Source organism: Osmia lignaria, chromosome 10 (assembly GCF_051020975.1).
Source record: "Osmia lignaria lignaria isolate PbOS001 chromosome 10, iyOsmLign1, whole genome shotgun sequence".
Lineage (NCBI taxonomy): Eukaryota > Metazoa > Arthropoda > Insecta > Hymenoptera > Megachilidae > Osmia > Osmia lignaria.
This window is the reverse complement of record NC_135041.1, coordinates 13,081,722-13,097,836: the sequence shown is the minus strand read 5'-3', so window position 1 is coordinate 13,097,836 and position 16,115 is coordinate 13,081,722. Positions and strand designations below refer to the sequence as shown.

Genomic DNA, 16,115 nt, shown 5'->3' with positions numbered 1-16,115 from the left:
TGCCACACCGCGCGCTTATCTAACGAATTTAATCGAACGCGAGAACGTCCTGCTCGTCCATAAAACACACGGTACGAAACTATAAAAATAGTCACGCGGCAGCGTACAACTTTTATCTTACTTTTATTCGCAAAATTAACCCGATTCGATGACGAATGTCGTAACTCAAAAAGAGGGAAGTTCGTAAGCGACTCGCAGAGGAAGTCGAAGAACTGTGTAAAAGTGTTTGCGTTCGTCTGCGAAGATAAACGAAATACTCCTTCGACGAGTTTGAACGGAAAGCGAAAATTTCTGAAGCGTCGCTCGAGAATATTACGAGCCTTTAAACTGGACGATTCATAGGAGCGTAAAACTCCCAGAGAAACATGTACAGACATTTCCGTGATCGGAAATCGAGTTTAAAAGTAAATGTAAGAGCGAATGAATCGAGGATGTTACGGATAAATTGTATTCTCCTCGGTGAAACGTTGCATACAATTTTTTAGATCGATTCTTATTTGATCATTTATCCATTTGCTTCGTTCGATTGTTGGAAATAAAACCAAAGGTGTTTAATATTTGAAACTAGGAATCGTCGAATATCGCAGATTTCAATTGATCGCGGTTGTTCGTTCGAGTCCACCATACGGTTCAGGAAATTTGTCAAACGCCGTATTGTGCGTTCATTAGCTGTATTTTCTCTAAACGATGTGTTTAATTATTAATAAACTTCCGCGCTTTGATTGAAATCTGCAAAGCATCGATGCACCAATTTCACTCTAGCCCACTGTTTATTGTATCCGACAATCAGCTCGGTGCAGTCATTTCCAGCAAACGTTAAGCCTCGAATTGACGTGGGGGTAATTGGTATTTCACGACACCTTGATGTTTGTAAATCGTAAAATTTCTGGTTAAAGGTGGCATGTTTTTGGGACATAAATCGGCTTCCTCGCGAGCACGCAACATCGAGCATCGCTGACAGACCCGTTGTTACCTTGTATCATTGTAAAACATGCCTTGAGATCATAATTCATTGAGATTTAACGCTGAGAAGCGTCACACGGGTGAATATCTTAACCGGAAACTGGAACTTCCGATGTAATGTATACAAGTGGAACGCTCGGTTGCACCAGCCACGCTTTCTCTTTGAGAACTTCATCCCTTGATCCTGTTTCGTGGTCAACTCCACTAAGTTCCAGCCGCGTTCTCATTTAAATATCTATACACGACCGCGTGTAACAACAGACCGCACTGGAATTCCGCGATTGAGTAATTACGTGATTCGGCTCCCTTCGAATTAGCTGTTCCACAGTGCATGTTTCTACGCGATCGCTTGGTTACCTATAATTTACCTCCGTTACCTTTAAGTGCCGTGCGTCGCCGACCTTCCGGACGGATTCTTGTTACGTACTTTCAAACAACAAGTTTGATAAAAAGAATTATACTAATTTTGAATTGGTTTGATTGACGAACGATCCAGTTTTAGGGTTAAACGAAAAGGAGGATCGATCGGCGGAAGGGGAAGAAAATAAATGCAGCGTGTCAGAGGTGGGATTAGGCGGGACTCGGTATAATTACGTGCGTATGTGGTGAGCATAATGCCGGTCGGTTTCTAGGTCGACATTAGAGTTTACTTGGTGTCCATAGCGGCGTCGTGTTACCTGTCTACAGTTAATTAACTTAATTAATGGATTGGCCACACCGTCGGAGTTTACTTAGCGTTGCCCGGCTACGTAGCCGAGCCGGCCAACAAACATCAAAGATAAATCGTCCAAGTTCCGGAAGGGCCTATTGAGTAACGCTCCTTACGGATAAACAGCGGGTCGTGTCTTTGTAAGAAGTTTCAATTGCAACCCCGCGCCGCTTTTCCACCCGAAACGGACGTCATTGTTACATTGTGAAAAAGAAAGACAGTAGTAGTCGGCTCTTTCGTTGACCGACTCGAGCGATCTCCTTTCCTTCCTGCAGACTGGGGAAAATTAATACGTCCAGGACAATTAGCTCCCTCGTTATCCTTTTCATTCTGCAACGTTCCGTGAATCATTTAGATCTTAATTGACTTTTGTTTTCATCTCTGCTAGTCGTGCAGCTGAGATTCCACTGATCGCAGGATAATTTCGGTTTCCATTGTAATCGTCGTAGGGGAAGAAATACAAGGGTTCGGTGACCGCGATAGTTTTCGTTTCTCTCGAAAGAAAGAAGGAAAATTGCGTTTTCCAGCGATCCCGCGAAGTACACAAGAGAATCGAGATCCTCGGGATTTTGTCCTAAGCGTGCCATAAATCGAAAGTTTTCCGCTCGCCGCAATCGTACGGCAAATCGGATTATGAAATTGAATAGTCCCGAAGGCGGTCGTTCTGTCTTTCTCTTTCTCTGTCTGGCTAGGTCGGTGGAAAAGAGAGAAATTTTTTTACCTTCCGGCTGTACGCTCGAGATCCGCCAGCTCCGCAATTTATTTCTCTTCTCCCTTCGATCTCGCTGTTTCAAGCATCGCCCGATAGATACGCGATATTACGTTAAGCAAACAGCGTAACAAATAGAGAATGAAATCGAACCGAGCCGGGGCGCGTTCACCGGATTCGATCGTAATCCCGGCCATAAATGGCTTCGAATCGGCCAAGCTTTTACCGTGAAAACGCGTTTCCAGTCAGCTACCGATCGAATCACGAATCAAGGGATTCCGTGTAAATGCTCTTCCAGCAGGTTTGCGCGTCGACAATCTCTGACAAGCAATAAGCGTCGAAGCTTTCTTCTCGTTCGATCTCGAAGCTCGATCGACCACGAACGTCGAGTTATTAGTCGTGCCTTTTCACAGATCTTCTTGCCAATAACAAAATCGTTTGCCGAATCGAAATAAAATAAATCTCCACCCGGCTACTCTCGTATCCTTTGGAACAGATTCGTTATGCAGGACCGGGATTAGCAGTCGTTTAGAGGTATGCTTCGATTTGGGAAATCTATTACAATAGCAAAGTAAAGGGAACCGATGAACGTTCGAACCGGATGGGTAAGCGGAACGGATCGATACCGGGCTTGTGTTCGCTATTGATTTCCATTTCAAATCGGATGCAGTTGTACTGCTTACTGCTTATCGGATACCGGTGTCTCAGGTCAGGTCAGCTTGTACGCCGATGTATTTGCATAGATACGATCTGATTGAAATAAGGTGAACACTCGACTCGATATTGCCAAGTATTTCCTCTTTATACGCTGTGCCGATCATCCGATATCGTGTTCCAAGGAAAGGATAATCGGTTCTTTGCTAACTATCGCGCCTTATATGCCGTGATCGCCAAACATTTTCTTTACCCATCCTCGAGATCCAATATGCATCGGAAAACGAACAATTTATTAACACGTTTACGAAAAACTAATATCCATTCATTTTTCTTAGAACTCGAAAGTGTATCCACTGTCGTCGGAGGAAACTCTTTGTTCAAGAAAGACAATGTTTTCTTTTTGTAGAAAAGATTGTTTTCAATTCTGTTGCATCAAAGCTACAGGAATTATTACAGTGAAAAACTGAAGTCTCCTTTCTTCGAACGTTTGAATACCTTTCTTCTTGACTGAAAAGGATGCTCAATATTTTTAACGCTATAACGTTGCTCCCAAGAGTTTCGATTGTCACAAAAGACTGCTTTTAGATTGTTCTGAAATATTTTCCTTCGTTTGTTCGGCTACCCAGTTCGCAGGTAAATTTTAAACACGTTATCGTCGTTCCATCGTGCAAAATACGTTTCATCGGTATATGGTTCGACGAGGAACGTTAGTTCTGTTGTAACGACGTAAAAGAGTGAAGTTCGCATCGATGCATAAAAAAAAAAAAGAAAAATAATAAAGTTGCACCGTGTGTTCCCGATCGAACAGCCGAAACGATGAAAAACATGCAACCTGTGCCGCTCGTTTTATTCGATAGTTTATAGCGCACCGTTCGTACGATGGAAATATTTAAAATACAAAGGAGAAGACCGATCGTTGTAGAGGGAAAAAAAATGTTTCACAGGCAAACGCGAGCAAAAGAGACGATTTATTAACGAGCAAAGTTTCTCATCTAGCATTCCGTTAAGTAGATATATGGATGTTAGCTTTGAAATTTCGGATGAAATGTGGCCCGGGGTTTTATCGGAGTCCGGGAGCCATTTCATTTCAACCTCTGGCTCGAAACGCTCTTTTTTTCAACGCCATTAAAAATTATACTCGCCGTGCCGCGTATCGCGATTCAAATAAAACCACCGCTTTTTAATCGACTTCGAAAAGGAAAAGTTTACTCGATTCGATCAGAATATTATAATTTTTCTGAGGCCACGAAATTGGTCGATGGGAGTTGGATTAGGATTTAGTAGGTAGAATCTCGGTTCGAGTAAATAAATTGTTAAACCGAGATTTTGCTAAGCCTTCCCCGGTTGAACGTTTCCTGCGAAATCTGATTTTCGTTCCGTATGGTCTGCGATCTGGAATAATGGACGGTTTCAAGCACAAAGGGTGGATGGTTGTTCGGACGAAGCCAACGTCCCTCCTTCCAGTCGGTTCGGCGATCCTTGCGCGGCCATTGCTACGTGTCTGGCATTCCCTATTACCCGCGATCGCTTAATTGATCGTTAACTCGGAACTCCTTCGATAATGAATGCGAATACGCGGCAAACTGGCCGAGAAATTTCGACTTCCCGTGAAACCCTTCCGTTCCTGAATATTTCATGGAAATAATCAACATTCATTGGTTTATGCCTCGAGTTCCGATCCATCCGGTTATCCGGATCCACAACCATCGCGAAGATATTTCATTTCATTCTTCGACGGACCGTGATCGCTCGTTTATCGCGTTCATACGCGCTCGTACGGAACGCTTTTAATAGAAATTTATCGGCTTTCCTACGGAAGATGAGAAAGTAGTTCGTTATTGATAACGATACCAGTAGTATATTTATCGCGTGAATGTTTAATTTGAAGTGTCAAGTGATTCCGTATAATTTATTAAAATACCAGCTTCGCGTTTCGAGATCCAAGAAACTTTCGAAACTCTGTAGTCTTAAAGTCACAAACGATTGTTGCTACCAAGTTGAAAACCTAAATCGCGCTATGGTTCTGCAAGTTTCGGCGAGCTAGAGATTTCTCAGCAGTTCCTTGAATTTTCCATAGAGCCAAAAACCGAGGCTGCGTGTGGCACGGAAGTATCCAACAATGCTGGCTCGTTGCGAGGCTCCCTTGGGAGAGATACCAGCGTGAGATACATGCTAGAGAAAACCATTTTAGAATTGCGTTGTTGGGCGTTTGAATTTCTGAAAACGTTTGTCTCGTCAGACAGACGAGTACGATCGTGCCCGTATTTCTTCTTCTCGTTTTCTAATTATATCGTTTAATTGGCTGATCAAGCGAGCTGGTTCGTTAAAATAAACAGAGCCGATTGAGGAAGTAAAATCGATAGGAATAAAGCAGGAGGTGGCTGGAAGCGGGCCAATTTTTCGAATAATTCGTAGAATTTCTGAGTTGGAGCAGCGTGCGACCGGTTGCAAGTGACGGCCCTCTCTGCTTACTGCAACCCCCGCAGACCCTCTCTATCGGATTCCGATCGTTCATTCGCATTACGCAGAACTTTTTACACGCTTACCGATGAACGACCTCTCCCATTTTTCACAGCGCTCATTTAAATACGAAGATTTGTAATTTCCATTCCGGGCGAGCGCACTCGATCGTCCTGGAGCCGACGATCCTGATTTCCTGAACCATTCAATCGTCCGAGCGAAAGGGGAATTGGAAACGATCGCACTCGATCAACCTTTAAACGGCCTATATTAATACCAGTTTCATGAAAATTACGCGAACGACCAATCGGCTATTATTGCTCCATTCGACTGCCCTTCTAATTGTCGCCATTTTTTATTACCCAATGGTACCTATTCACTTTTTTCGATATAATCATTCGCGCTACCATTCGCATTAAGGGTTTAAAAGTAACCGGATGGGATGGAATATGGATTTTTCTGATGGAACGTTACCATAGCGAAGGTATTAACAGTATTATCGAACTTATTTCTCCTCATAGTTTGTATTTTGCTGTTGTTAGAAAAAAAAAGAATGAGTTTCAGGTAGAATTGGAAGTTGCAACGAATGAGACGTCAACGAGAGGAACGCGACATTCCCTTGAACTCACGCTCGAAAGCTCACGAGTCAGTGTGCAGCGACATGCAAAATATTGCGCACAAATGCACTTCGACTTTTTGTCTCCTTCCTCTTTCTTCTTTTCCCATTTCTGTCATACCTCAACGATTATTTCAACGTAGAAAGCACGTTGGCCATGCTGAGAGCATCACTGTTTAATCATTCTTAATTTCTTCCTCGTTCTTTCATTATTAAAAATTGCTTCCTTTCAATATCAGTGTAAAAACAATTGCTTACACGAGGGAATTTTATTTTTCGGAGATTTTTTTACCAGCATTAGTGTACCTTGGTACACGTGGTTGGATATTCCTGTGTTTGAAATCTCTTTTAGTTGCTAGCTTGCGAACGTGATCGAACAGATTAACAGATGCGATTGAACGTTTGATAGGCACTAAAGTGAACACGCAACGATACGAGCGGTAGTTGTTCCTCCGGGAGTCTGTAAACATCAAGCAGGAAGCGATCGATGTAACGCTTCCCGTTCGAACGTAAATCGGATTAAATGGAAAAATGATCTTGCGGAAATATCCTCTTCGTTTCTTGCTTTTAAATCATTTTTCGGTTGAGCCGTTATCGGAGCGGGGAGAAGGTAGCTATTGTCGAGATTGAAGAATGATGCTGAAATGATTTCGAGGGTGTCCTGCGAGGATCTTGTGAGATAGAACCGAGCCCATAAAGCAATCGCTTTAATCGCCCTCGAAGGACGGTTCGACCGACAAGGAACATTAAGTGCATCCACAAAGAAACTAGATACGTCGAACGAGGTTACGAAGTTGGCAACGTTCCTGCTTTTTTCTTCTTCTCTAACAAGGTGAACTATCCAAGTGTTACACTCACTTATTAATGAAACTTTGCCAGCTTGTAGAGCTCGTCGAGCTGAACACGCCTATACCCCTTTTTGGGGGCAGGCGGCTAATTGTTTAAAAGATATTAACAATTACAGTTAGTTACTCCTTACATTCTGAAGTATGACAAACTCACATATACAACTCGCAATCTAAAGATCCACGGTTCAAATCCTTGGTTCCCAACATTTTTTTTTTTTTTAATGATAATTTGTCTCTTTTTGAATAACTATTACATAAAAATTATCATAAAAAAAAAAAAAAAAAAATTGTTGGGAACCAAGGATTTGAACCGAGGACCTTCAGATTGCGAGTCATGGATCCACTCCGTGGTTAAACACATGACTCGCAATTTAAAGGTCCTCGGTTCAATCCTTGGTCCCCATTATTTTTTTTTTTTTTTTTTTTTTTTTTTTAATGATAATTTGTCTCTTTTTGAATAACTAAAATTCTATATACTTCTAAACTAAAATCGAATCGATTGAATGTTTTTTAACAAACTTTATTCCGCCCGTGGAGTTCAGAGAAATGTCAAAATTTCGCGATAAAACTATTTTGGACGCGATGGGCTTAAAAATTGGCCAAGTAGCGCAGCAACGTGTCGAGAAAAAGGACGACAGTCGATTACAAACGGTCGAGCGGTTATCCTGGAAAAATCCTGGTAAAACTTTAAACGCGTTTCTCTCAATTTGACGTTTTCAGACTTTTTGTGCCGGAGAACTTTCTAACTAATCATCGGAATTACTTGAAATTTTACCTTCCTTTTTCATCCGAACAAAAAAAAATTTCAAAATATTGATTAATTTTGGAACTCGATAACGGAGCAGAGATTTCAACAGAAATTATTTTTATTTTCAGGGCCCGGGGTACGCAGAAAGCTCATCCTAGCGACGCAGGATTAGGGGGCGTTAAGTAAAAGCTCGCAGGAAATGGAGGAGTTAAGGATATTTTTGCGGATAAAGGCCGGGCGGTAAGTGTTCCTCTTGCAAACATATATTCTGCGGACGTAGGTGGGTCGAGAGGTTTCCGACGTTCCTACGGGATCGTGTAACAAGACCGGTTCCATAAAACGATCGATGTAATCGTTCCCACTGGACAGCGGCAGGAAGGTAAGGTGCACCTTGCGAAAGATCCGCCGCGATGGTGTATAGGCGGCGTCGCTGTTCACCCCTTCGTCCTTCCGCTCCCCGGTATGCCACTTTCCGTGAAATATCACCGTGACTGGACGCAAATTCGTCCGCCATAAATAACAATCGCGCGATTCCTATGCCGTCATAGACCGTTTCGCCGGTTCCGCCTCCTTGCCGCTCGTCTACAGCTTCGATCGCAGCTGCTGCTTTTAAAACCTACAGCCGTGGATCATTCAACGGATAAAACGAGCTTTATAAGTACCAGTTGTGTACTCGATGTCTGCTCCTTCTTATCGTCGATACGCGATTCATTTCGCGTAGAATTCGTAAGGGTAGGAAAAAAGAAACGCACTAATTTCACTATCGCTCTAACGATTTATCAAAGGGAAGATCGTGGTTTCTAAAATTGAAGAAAGGCGAAATTACCTCCTGCCCGTCAACCCTTACGCAGGAATATAGCCTGAATGAATAGATGAAATATTATTTCCATAAATTTCTTTCATCCCGCGGGGTTATATATTTTTCTTCGGGCCGGTACCCCTTCTTCCGAAGTCGAACTCGAGGAAAACCGGCGGTGGTGAAAAAGAAAATTACTCGAAATCGATTAGCATCACGGGATATGGAACATTAATCATACCAGGCGAACGTGTTTCCCACAAAATACGCATCGCTGAAGTGAAGAAACATGCTGACACCCTGCACGATAACTGACCCCATAGATTCTTAACGCTTCAACGCAGGATGGTTCGTTAAACTCTTCGAATCATTTTCTACAAGTAAGTTATTATTACATTGTATTTTCGAATTCACAAAAGCAGAAAGTCTGTAAATGCTTGCACGAAACCTCGCGTCCTGGTCTTGCGGCTCGCAAAAACACGTAGGCAAATTTGTTCCCTTCTGCTGCCAGTAATCTATGAAGCCATTACCCCCGTGCACATATAGGTACAGTTTAATGGCCTAAGGCATTTGTACACTTCAGTGTATCGCCGGTCGGACGTAAAGGATGGGAACATTCGCGATTTTTATTCAAAGCGGACAGTTACGTGTTTCGTCTTGATTGGATTTCAAAGGATCGGTGATAAAATTCGTGTTTGATTATTTCTAATTAAAAGTAACGTCACGAAGAAGAAATATTTCCCCATTACGTTTCCGGCAAGGAAGCACTGATCGATTAATTTTGCAGCACTGTTCGAGGAGATTCAACTTCCGTATAATCTTCTTCCTCTCTTACGTCATTTCTTGCCTGACTCGAAGGAAATTCATAAATTCAGCTCGTTCGTTTATCCGCTGTATAAATCCACTAACTACAGATTTCTCTCGGTCGATCGATCGTCGATTGGGCATGAAATAAAAATTCAGTTACATTGTAAATTATAATCGTCCGGATAGAGAGTAATTAACAGAAATTAACAGACCTTCGAGAAATGGGACGACGATTTTAAAAAGAGTGATCTTCTTTCTTTGATTGGATACAAGAAATGACAGACTTGATAAATTTATTTGAAAGTTTTATGCCTATCGATTAAGTCCCGTGTAAACATTTGTTATTACATCATAAATATACATGCTATAGAAAGATGGAGTAGCTGTCGAATCGATCATTTCGAAATTTCATTCTGTCAAGCTTTCATCGTGTCGTTCGTCAAATTTTCACTTGCTCGCTCCGTTTTCCTTTCGCTATATTTCCTGTTCGAACGGTTTATCTTCGTTTATTTGTTGAACAATCGAAGCACCAGCTGAATCCGTCAGTCTTGTTCCCCTTTTTTCAGTAAGTTAATCGAAAACATTTAAAATCGTACGAAAATATTGCTCTGCAAACAAAAAGTACCTTTTTGTTGCCAGAGATATATAATTTTGTACTACTTAAATAAACTGTGGATTTATTCGTGCGTATATCGATAGGCTATCGGCGGAAATAAAAAGTAATCAGTGTTACACCACTTGAAAATTTTCAATGAAAATTCCATCAATAAGGCAGTGATTAATCGATGAAAGTTAAACAATCGGTTTTACAGGGAGGGTTGCAAGCGTTTTTCATTCCTTGTCAATCTCCTTGCAAGATGGATTCAAGCTATGAAGGATTGTCGTTAACCCTTTCTTGCTCTTCTCAGTCTCCTCTTTCTTTTCGCGACGAGAGAAGCTACTCGAGCCGGAAGCCAAAGTTAATGGTTTTCGCGTCTCACGGTTTCCTTCCACCGTCACATTATTTATTGACCCCCGGTGTTCATCGTTTGCGCTTTTACGTTCTGTTTTAAAGGACTATTCAACGAAAGTGCTTGTACCTTATCTATGACGAAAGAAGATTCTCCTTTTACATGGGATTCTTTAAAATAAATGAAAATTTTTTGATAAATTATACGAACGTTACTCATTGTTCTGTTGCGCTAAAGGATTTTATTAAATTCAAGTAACCCCGTTACCAAGGGATGTTAAAATTTAAAACTTTCAAAGCTCCCAAGATTTATTAATACATTTATGATACTCGTGATCGGGAAATCTTCGAACTTTGAATGAAATTTGAGAGGTTTCACAATTTCCCTTGCAAGAAGCTGAAAGAACCTAAAAATATTAGCTGTTCTGATTTTATGGTAGCTTCCATAATACAAAGGATCTCGTAGTGATTTACGTGGCCTGAATTCTTTGCTTGAACCTTGGAGGAATGCACGAAAAATCACTGATAGAAAATTCATAGTTATTCCGTTCCTTCCAAAAAACGCATATTTCTCTGAGAGTAGAAAAAAGGAAAACGCAAATAAAACTCTAAACCCGCAGATGCAGCTCGCATGGAAAATCCAGTTACGTTTACAAAACGCAATTTTTTCCGTAATTGTTACCGTTGGCAACGAAAAACAAAAAAAAAAAAAAAAAAAATAAAAGGAGAAAAACAAAAAAAACGGTCGACCACTTTTTCCATTGTTTAGCGCAAAACTAGGAAAGGATGATTACGCGGAGGAAAGGGAATAAAAACGCTACCCCGTAGCTGGTTTTTATCAAAACAGCAATCAAACTGGAAAAGCTGCTTTTCGTTCGCTTGATGGTAACTAGATATTTCGCCTTTCAAACGTAGATGCTACTTTGCTAAAAAATTAGAAGCAAATGACGTAGCAATTGCTTTCAGTACATGGGGTATCGAGAAAGTTTTAATAATATCTTCTGTTCAAAGCGGAAGCTCGTTGCTTCAAGAAACTCCATTTATATTCTATGAAATATTTATGAAAAAAGTATTGCAACTCGAATGATCCATAAATTAAAGAAAATTCACATAAATAAATAAATTCGCCTCGATCCTTTCTAACAATCGGTTTTCTTGTCAAGCTTACTGCTTCGGATAAGATGAATGAGACCCGGACCTGAAACGTCTGGATGAAAGAAACGGAGAGTATTATTCCCGTGATTACTCGAGACAAACATTATCCTGAAGGATGACGGGGAGGAAACGCTGAAACCTTGAATAGTAATTGTAAGTTCTCTCTGAGGGCGATCTACAATATCTCCTTTTCATTTCACTTTTCTCCACCTCGTCCCATTCATTCCTTCCTCCACGTTTCTGATCTTTGATGAAACGATTACTCTTATGTGAAAGGATCTGATGTTTCAACGAAAATCCAGTAATTTCTGGCTGGGTGGTCGTCGGGTTCGCCGAATAACTAGATAATTCACGGTTAAACTAATCGGTTTAATTGGTTAATCTTCGCGATCCACTTTTAATCGAATCATTTGTGCTAAACCGCTCGAAAGAAAAACCATCTTTCCTTCTTTACTTCCTGAATTTGAATTCATATAGATATATTTTATGGATAGGCAGGAATTGGCAGCGTTTTAGAGGAAATTAAGATTATACGCGACTTCGTTTTATGTAAAAAAAAAGCAGCGAGAAATGATTTCCCAAGCGCGTTTCCATTGAACTCGGCGCACGTTGCGTTGGGAGGTGAAAGGTAAGAAAACAGATGTATTAATAAGGAAGAAAAAATGAAAAGTAGGATGTGAAAACTGACCTGAAAAGTTGAGAATTTGGTATTTGGAAAAGGGGAATGGTTCCATCTTTTCTTTTTTAAACAAATAGGAAACTATACGCCGTAAGAGCAATTTAAACCCAGTTTCTTGAAAGGATTCGAACGGGAACACGTGACAGCAAGTACAGCAAAGGTCTGAAGTTCAATTTCGCGGATTATGTTGGAGATAACTGTTGGGAATCGCAAGGGGTAGTAAAACGCGATCGTGAAGCTTCAAATGGGTCACCGTTATGAAGATGCAAGTTTGAAATATGCAAAAAACGAATGTCTTTTCTACCTATAATACTTTATGCATTCGAATCTCCAGATATTACGATGCTTTTTTCTGCAAGTAAGTTTGCAGGTTTTATCGAGCAGGAAGTTGCTGTGAAAAGTTTAGGAAAGGATGAGTTAGAAATAAATAACGCTGCTTGTCACTTGTCAGATTGCTTTATTGATTGTAAAGTGTAACATTATTTCATCAAACGTTAAAGCTAATTTCTTGGCGCAGAAATTTCTTTCTCATCCAGCAGAAACGACCGAAAAAAGGAAAGTTTATCGGATCGGTAGCTGGGTTGGAAATAGTTTCTTGAAGTGTTACGAAAGAAAATTCTGGTATCGTTATCACGGAAAATACCTGTTCTCAGCCAAACTGCTTCGAAAGCTTCAGCGAAATATTTCGAGCTTTTTATATTCCCGCTCGGGTTTCTTTCCACGTCTGAAAATTCCAAAACGGCTCGCTTTATGGAAATGTCTCTCGAACGGGCGAAAGCCATTTCGTTAAGCTGCTGCTTCCAGCAATTTTTAGCGCGGAAAAATTTAGCGACTCCTCATTTCCCTTTGCTTGCTCTTCCCTCTATTCCTCCTCTCTCTTCTTTTTTTATGTTTCTTTTTTTATCTACTCTTTACAATCCTTCATCTTCTTCTCGGCGTTTCTTGATTCTACCTTAATAAAGCATCGCCGAGCTCTTCGTGTATTGTAGCTGGAAAAGCTAGGAAACCTGGTACGTTTCTGCACGACATATTCCACTTTTTCTTCCTCTATTCCTCTCTCTTTCGTCAATTACTCGGCCGCGACAAGCTACTCTGCTCTTTCGCTCGCTAGCCACTAGTTTCTCTTTCATCCTCTTCGTTTAACCGTACCAGTCCATTTCCTGAAATCCACTTGACTCGATCCGTTCCAAGGTGAACGACACGTGCCACCGTCAAGTTTCTGATAATTTAGCTATGATAAAATTCATTTGAAAACACAATCATACGTTGATGAGAATCTTTGATCGCGTCAATTTACTTTAACATTCGTACGGAGAGATTTTCGTTTAAAATTCTATGAGAAATCGGTGTCCCCGATTGCCGGTTGAAAATGAAGTTTCACCGAAGAAAGGGGAAGTTTCAGGAATAATTGTTGCTTGTTTCAGGGAGGAAAACGCGAAGAATTTGAAGGAGAAGCATTAAAACGTCTGCTCGGTCGGAAGGTTTCAACGACGTTTGCTGGCGTGCACGCGCAAACTGTTGCACCTTACTGCTGCTGCCGTTGCAGCTGCAGTATGCATTTTGATTTCGACTTCTGCTCAACACGGTTGCGGGACGTGCTGCAATTACACCATGCACAAACGTAGTTATGGAACTAAATATACGTTTGAAAGTAAGTTTGACTAACGCTTCACGATTTCGACGGGAACAGGGCTTTTAATTTTGTTCCAGTTTGCGGTACGTACCGCAATTTCTATCTTTCCCCAATACCATCAGCCGTTTAAACGCTCGGTATTGTTTCAAATACGATTCAGAATTCTAATGGTTAGATTGTCGATCGAGCTAACGTGCGGAACGTTTGTTCACGTATAAATCACGACGGTTTAACGTGAATATTAAAATTGATTAGAAAGTGTATCAAACAATTTCCCGGGAAAGATAATTCGTCGCGACGAGTTCGACGAATGGCGGAGGAAAAATCGAGCAGAGGTATTAATTTCATTACAGTGGCTCGATAATCGTTCCATTATTGCTCGATACGCTCCCGTCGATTTTATACCCGTTTTAGCCTGGAAATGGGATTACCAGCGGTTTCGTGGAGAGACAAATAAAAAAAAAAAAAAAAAAAAAGGAGAATATCCCAAAAAATTCACCGCAGCCAATCTACGAGTGGCTGGTACTGGTTGAAAATCGATTGCAATTGGAGGGATCGTTAACGAGTAAGGAAGAGAAAGGGTTATGCGTGTTCTCTGTTTCTTTAAAGGGTGAGCATCGTCGAATATCCTGATCGAAGAACAAACGAACAGTTCGAACGAGCTTTACGGCTTTCACGCCAATCTCTCTGGCTGTCTATTCTGCTGATAGTTTCCAACGACAAGCTTGCTTTGTATTCTTCGTTGTCTTTCTTTTTGTCTCTGTTACCATTCAAAGGCAAACGTTAAATATTTGTCGCTGCAGTTGAAACGATTGGTTAATTCGAGATTTTTTTACAAAAGAATGAAATTTTCATTCTTAACAGGTATCTTTCGATTTTTCATGAAAAAATGACAGAGAAACGGCGCCTACGAAGCTAGGTGGGTAAATGAAATTACCGTTATTATCGTTCGAAAAGAGAAGCAGAGTCTCGCAAGAGTACGAAAGGGCGTGCTTCATATTCATGGTAATTGGCTGAGCCGTGGGTGGCCGGGATGTCGAGCGTAGTTTATAATTAATTCATTGGATTAAATTTTGCTTCACGTAGCTAGTATGCATTACCAGCGTCCTGGGTGTATGCACCTTGCCCTCGCAACTACTCCTTCCTTCCTACCCCGGTTTCCGTCCGATCGACCACTTTCCCTTAGTCTTATTAGTGACTATAGATCCAAAAAGATCGTTTTAAAAATGTATCAATTTGATTTATTAGAAAATTTGTTGCGCAGGATCCGCTATTATTTTATGGAAACTTTGACCCTTGTGCAGTCCTAAACCGTAAGAGATTTAATAACGAAAGAGTAGATGAAGCACTCTTAATGATGATGTAATTAGTTTTTATGTATCCCTTAAAAAGTGTCCCTTAATAAAGATTTTACTTGTTTCCAGATGTTCTTTTTAACAGATTTTATTGTACTATCATTGTAAGTGTACACATATAACACTTTTATGTCTCAGCGTCACTCACAGACATGTATCCGCGTTATTAAAAGGAAGGATTTGCTGTATTTATCTTCTTAGCTTATTGAATAAATTCATTAAAACCATGAACGTGTTGATTTTATTACATCTGTGTGCCTCGCCTATTATTTTATCCTTTTATTTATTATTTTACCCCTATTTTCGGGCCTCGCGTGGACCACCCTCCTAAGTCATTTATTATTTTATCCCTCTTTATGGGCCTCGGCTAAACCTCCCCAGTTATTTATTATTTTTTTGTCTTTAAGGGCCTCACGAGGCCCAACCCTTTATCACTGCATCCCTTACATGTCTGCATCCTTAACATCCCTGTATCCCTTATATCACTACATTACCTATATTCCTGCATCTCGTATATGCCAGCATTCCTTATACCTCGACATACCTTACATCTCTGTACCCTTTATATCTCTGTATCCCTTACATCTCTGTATCCCTTACACTCCTGAATTCTCCCTACATCTCTTGTATCCTTTCAACCCTTATAATAACTATATAAATAATATACTTATGGCCACTGGTTCGAGTAAAGGTAAGTAAAGGTGATTAAAGGTAAGTAAAGGTAAGTAAAGGTAAGTAAAGTCTCGTGAAAAATAATTTTAAATTTAAATTCTTGCAAAATTTAGTTCCCTTTTTTACCGCCAGAGGGCACTGATTCGACTTCGAAAATTTAGTTCACATTTTTGCCGCTAGAGGGCCAAAATTCCTGCATGATATAGTTCCTTTTTCTGCCACCAGAGGGCGCTGATTCGACATCGAAAATTTAGTTCACATTTTTTCCGCCAGGGGGCCAAAATCTTGTCATGATTTAGTACCTTTTTGCGCCACCAGGGGGCGCAAAATTTCCACGTCGAATCAGCGCCCTCTGGTGC

At 40.8% G+C, this 16,115-nt stretch overlaps 1 protein-coding gene across 6 annotated transcripts in view; it reads left to right on the top strand.

The window, feature by feature from the left end:
• LOC117611724 (tubulin glycylase 3A) overlaps positions 1–14,205 on the top strand; it is a 90,275-nt gene extending 76,070 nt beyond the window's left edge. For all 6 annotated transcript variants that reach the window (XM_034339888.2, XM_034339884.2, XM_034339880.2 and 3 more), the window contains 2 exons: positions 7,839–7,950; positions 13,521–14,205. The gene's annotated coding sequence lies outside the window, so the exon portion shown is untranslated. The remainder of the gene's footprint in view (positions 1–7,838; positions 7,951–13,520) is intronic.
• The last annotated feature ends 1,910 nt before the right edge of the window (positions 14,206–16,115 follow it).